This window comes from Oncorhynchus kisutch, linkage group LG27 (assembly GCF_002021735.2).
Source record: "Oncorhynchus kisutch isolate 150728-3 linkage group LG27, Okis_V2, whole genome shotgun sequence".
Lineage (NCBI taxonomy): Eukaryota > Metazoa > Chordata > Actinopteri > Salmoniformes > Salmonidae > Oncorhynchus > Oncorhynchus kisutch.
In genome coordinates, this window is record NC_034200.2 from 8757076 (window position 1) to 8763075 (window position 6000).

Consider the following 6000-nt stretch of genomic DNA (forward strand, 5'->3'; position numbering starts at 1 on the left):
ATGGCAATTCGAAACTCTGATTTTATTGCGATTAGATGTTCCAAATTGCTCACTACATGTCTGCTGCAAAGAGACAAAAGAGCATGAGAAAATGAGTTCCAGTCAGGGAAATAAAAGTGATGAAAGTTTGTTGGCTCACTATTTGAAAACATGTTTGCATTAATTAAAAAGAAGATTGAGAACAAGCGATAGGATGAAAAATCTCTTCGCTTTTTTGGCTCAGGTACAGCCAGCCAACTAGCGCTAGCTAACGCTACCTACAGTCGCAAAAATATATACACTACATGACGCAAAGTATGTGGACAACTGCTCGTTGAACATCTCATTCCAAAATCATGGGCATTAATATGGAGTTGGTCTCTCCTTTGCTGCTATAACAACCTCTACTCTTCTGGGAAGGCTTCCACTAGATGTTGGGAAATTGTGCTGGGACCTGCTGAGGTCAGGAATGGATGTTGGGCAATTAGGCCTGGCTTACTACAGTCGGTGTTCCAATTCATCCCAACGGTGTTCGATGGGGTTGTGGTCAGGGCTCTGTGCAGGCCAGTCAAGTTCTTGTAATAACAGGAAAGGGCCTTCCCCAAACTGTTGCCACAAAGTTGGAAGCACAGAATTGTCTAGAATGTCATTGTATAATGTAGCATTAAGAATTCCCTTCACTGGAACTAAGGGGCCTAGTCCGAACCATGAAAAACATTCCCAGACCATTATTCTTCCTCTGCCAAACTTTACAGTTGGCACTATGTATTGGGCCAGGCAGCCTTCTCCTGGCATCCACCAAACCCAGATTTGTCCGTCGGACTGCCAGATGATGAAGTGTGATTCATCACTCTAAAGAAAGTGTTTCCACTGCTCCAGAGTCCAATGGCGGCGAGCTTTACACCACTGCAGCCGACGCTTGGCATTGCACATGGTTATCTTAGGCTTGAGTGCGGCTGCTCGGCCATGGAAACCCATTTCATGAAGCTCCCGACAAACAGTTCCGTTGCTGACATTGCTTCCAGAGGCAGTTAGGAACTCGGTAGTGAGTGTTGCAACCGAGGACAGACAATTTTTGCGCTCTTCAGCACTAGGCGGTCCCGTTCTGTGAGCTTGTGTGGCCTACCACTTTGCGGCTGAGCCGTTGTTGCTCCTAGACGTTTCCACTTCACAATAAAAGCACTTACAGTTGACCGGGGCAGCTCTACCAGGGCAGAAATTTGATTAACTGACTTGTTGGAAAGGTGGTATCCTATGATAGTGCCACGTTGAAAGTCACTGAGCTCTTCAGTACAGGACATTCTACTGCCAATGTTTGTCTATGGAGATTGCATGGCTGTGTGTTTGATTTTATACACCTGTCAGCAACGGGTGTGGCTGAAATAGCCGAATCCATTAATTTGACGCGGTGTCCACATAAACTCAGCAAAAAAAGAAACTCCCTCTCACTGTCAACTGCATTTATTTTCAGCAAACTTAACATGTGTAAATGTTTGAATGAACATAACAAGATTCAACAACTGAGACATAAACTGAACAAGTTCCACAGACATGTGACTAACAGAAATTGAATAATGTGTCCCTGAACAAAGGAGGGGTCAAAAGTAACAGTATCTGGTGCATTTCGTTACACTCGCATTAACATCTGCTAACCATGTGTATGTGACAAATAAAATGTGATTTGGTGTGGTCACCAGCTGCATTAAGTACTGCAGTGCATCTCCCCCTCATCGACTGCACCAGATTTGCCATTTCTTGCTGTGAGATGTTACCCCATTCTTCCACCAAGGCACCTGCAAGTTCCCAGACATTTCTGGGGGGAATGGCCCTAGCCCTCACCCTCTGATCCAACAGACGTGCTAGCCCTCACCCTTCGTCCCAGACGTGCTCAATGGGATTGATATCCGGGCTCTTCACTGGCCATAGCAGAACACTGACATCCCTGTCTTGCAAGAAATCACGCACAGAACGAGAAATACGGTTGGTGGCATTGTCATGCTGGAGGGTCATGTCAGGGTACCACGTGAGGGAGGAGGATGTCTTCCCTGTAACGCACAGCGTTGAGATTGTCTGCAATGACAACAAGCTCAGTCCGGTGATGCTGTGACACACCACCCCAGACCATGACGGACTCTCCACCTCCAAATCGATCACGCTCCAGAGTACAGGCCTCGGTGTAACGCTCATTCCTTCGACGATAAACGCGAATCCGACCATCACCCCTGGTGAGACAAAACTGCGACTCTTCAGTGAAGAGCACTTTTTGCCAGTCCTGTCTGGTCCAGCGACAGTGGGTTTGTGCCCATAGGCAACGTTGTTAACAGCGATTTCTGGTGAGGACTTGCCTTACAACAGGCCTACAAGCCCTCAGTCCATCCTCTCTCAGTCTTTTGCAGACAGTCTGAGCACTGATGGAGGTATTGTGCGTTCCTGGTGTAACTCGGGCAGTTGTTGTTGCCATCCTGTACCTGTCCTTGCAGGTGTGATGTACCTGTCCTCCAGGTGTGATGTTCGGATGTACCGATCCTGTGCAGGTGTTGTTACACGTGGTCTGTCACTGCGAGGATGATCAGCTGTCCGTCGTGTCTCCCTATAGCGCTGTCTTAGGCGCCTCACAGTATGGACATTGCAATTTATTGCCCTGGCCACATCTGCAGTCCTCATTCCTCCTTGCAGCATGCCTAAGGCACGTTCACGCAGATGAGCAGGGACCCTGGGCATCTTTCTTTGGTGTTTCATCAGAGTCAGTAGAAAGGCCTCTTTAGTGTCCTAAGTTTTCATAACTGTGACCTTAATTGCCTACCATCTGTAAGCTGTTAGTGTCTTAATGACCATTCCACAGGTGCATGTTCATTAATTGTTTATGGTTCATTGAACAAGCATGGGAAACAGTGTTTAAACCCTGTGCAATGAAGATCTGTGAAGGTATTTGGATTTTTACTAATTATCTTTGAAAGACAGTGCCCTGAAAAAGGGACGATTCCTTTTTTGCTGAGTTTACTTCTGTCTATTTACAAATCGATACTTGGAGTCACATATCAATATAATATCGTCCAAACATAATATTGCGATATGTACCTATATCAATTTTTTCCCCCACATCACTAGTAGAAAGCACCAAGATCAGATCACGGTCCACAGCTCTAGGGGACTGAGAGAGGAAGATATCTACCTTCAATCTAGTCCAATATTAAAACAAACAGCATCAGGCTGAGGACGGGGAGATTAAAAGTGATGTGAGACGTGAGTTACTCCCATGCAATGTAGAGCGCTTTCAGTTTGAGAAAAGCATAAAGCTTATAAATGATAACATAACTGACATAACTGATGATAATCATCAATACATTATCATTATGCTGATTTGATTCAATGCATTTTTATCACATCATCTTGAATATGCATTTTTATACATTAAAATGAACTGCATATGTTTATTTTGCTGCACCAGTAATAGCAGCAGAGCACGAATGATAAGATTGTGGTGGTTTGTCAGATAATCTTAGCCTTTTTTATTCCAACCAGAAAAAGGCATGTACTTGTGATAAAAACAGCAATTGAAACATTGGGTATTTTCAGAAGAACTGTGGTAAAGATGATTGCACTGAACTGGAATGCTAAGTGTGTCTGTGTGGGTATAACCATTATTATCAAGTCAAGAGAAGAGTGGCATCCTATGTCTGGAGAGATGAAGGTTGTTTCAGGAAATAAACACCACTTACAGTAAAGAGGTTATAGTGGTAAGGTTAAACAATGACGCACATATTTAACAATGTAAAATTAGGTTTACAGGATCCTCAGGGATACACGTTTTAGAGGAAATAAAATAATATTACAAGAATATTATCCATAGGGTACATATATTATAGCCTAACAAAAACCCATTTAAGAGGCCCTGCGCCACTGGCTGTTGCTGGTCTGAAATGGCCAGCATTCGAAGGCCATTTGAATGCAACGGAAAATAAAAAAATGTAGTATGTACAGTATATGTAAATGCATAAGTATTAAGTAATGTTTTCATGTAATGTAAATGTTTATATAATATAAATGTTATATACAATTAATGTTGATCAGAGCTGTTCATTCAGCAGTACCACCACCACGGGGGCTTAACATTTCAGGACCCTGGACAGCTACTTCTGCCCAATATCTTCAAACAGTAGGGAACTGCAGTGGTTACGAGCCAACCATGGTCCTAAAGAACTACAGCGTGTGCAGGCTTTTGTTTAAGCCCAGCACCTTACCAACCAACCATGGTCCTAAAGAACTACAGAGTGTGCAGGCTTTTGTTTCATCCCAACACTAACACAAGTGACATAACTTCTATATTTATGAACAAGTCGAATCAACACGATAAGTTGAATCAGGTTTGGGGTTCAGGAGGTGAGACAACACTTTCAAGACAAAGGTAAACTGAAACCATATTATATGCCTAATATGTGTTCTGAAGATGTATTCTGCATACACAGATGATGTGATGTGCAGTCAAGCAAACACTCCTCTAAACTCTAATTCCACAAAACACCTCATCTTCAGCCTCGTCTTCAGCCTCGTCTTCAGCCTCATTTGCTTATCTGCTGAGGTTACCATGGCGCCAGCAGAGAGGGTCTGTATTGACTTGGGCCTTATCGTGTAGTGCTGCCACCTGTGACTAATGTTTATGAACTATGAATCATACATAACACAAAATGGAAACAGAGCGGTAGTGGGAGCATCATGCATTCACTGGTATTTCATACTAGTAAACATGTCATTTAAAAGCATAAATTAGAAAGTTATCTGATGGGTAGTATTTGTGTGATGATTACATGTCAATATTTCACCACATCGCAGTCAGACCTCACTGGCTGGCAAGTATTGTGTACATTGATTTGTGTTTGAAAGCCCCACATTGACTCCCTTAAAGCAACCTCGGATTTCTAATAAACAGCCACTCTACGTCTCTGCTACTGCACTGAAATCACCTGAAAACAACAGCAGCTGTGTGAAGTAGCCATGGCAACGTCCTATATCCACACTGCCCTAGACAATGGCACATTCCCTATCAAATCACACTGTGTCTACTTCCTGGACCAGAATGAGCTTAAGTGCTTTTCTCTATATGGGGAATGAAAAAGCACTTAAATCTATAACCTGCATGGTGAACCAACTAAATAGGCTTTCAGAAGCTCTACCCTTCTAGATAGGGAGAAGATATGGAGTATGGTTTTGCTTGTGGTAAATATTGAAAAAGAAGGGGGTCGTTCATGCTTTTCACTGAGCCTAGGAAGACTGGAGGAAATTATGCAATCACACTGAGAAATTTATCAGCTAATTAAGCAACAGTTATTCCACACATGTAGTGATACCTGATAGAGACAAAACTCTATGGCAGAAATGTCAAGATAAGTTTTCAATCAATCTAATCTATTCATAAATCCCTTTTTACATCAGCACATGTCACAAAGTGGTTATACAGAAACCCAGCCTAAACCCCAAAGAGCAAGCAATACCAAAGAGTTCAAGTACATTTTTTTATTTTTTTTATTTCACCTTTATTTAACCAGGTAGGCTAGTTGAGAACAAGGTCTCATTTGCAACTGCGACCTGGCCAAGATAAAGCATAGCAGTGTGAGCATACAACAAAGAGTTACACATGGAGTAAACAATTAACAAGTCAATAACACAGTAGAAAACAAAGGGGGGGTCTATATACAATGTGTGCAAAAGGCATGAGGAGGTAGGCAAATAATTACAATTTTGCAGATTAACACTGGAGTGATAAATGATCAGATGGTCATGTACAGGTAGAGATATAGGTGTGCAGAAGAGCAGAAAGGTAAATAAATAAAAACAGTATGGGGATGAGGTAGGTGAAAAGGGTGGGCTATTTACCAATAGACTATGTACAGCTGCAGCGATCGGTTAGCTGCTCAGATAGCTGATGTTTGAAGTTGGTGAGGGAGATAAAAGTCTCCAACTTCAGCGATTTTTGCAATTCGTTCCAGTCACAGGCAGCAGAGTACTGGAACGAAAGGCGGCCAA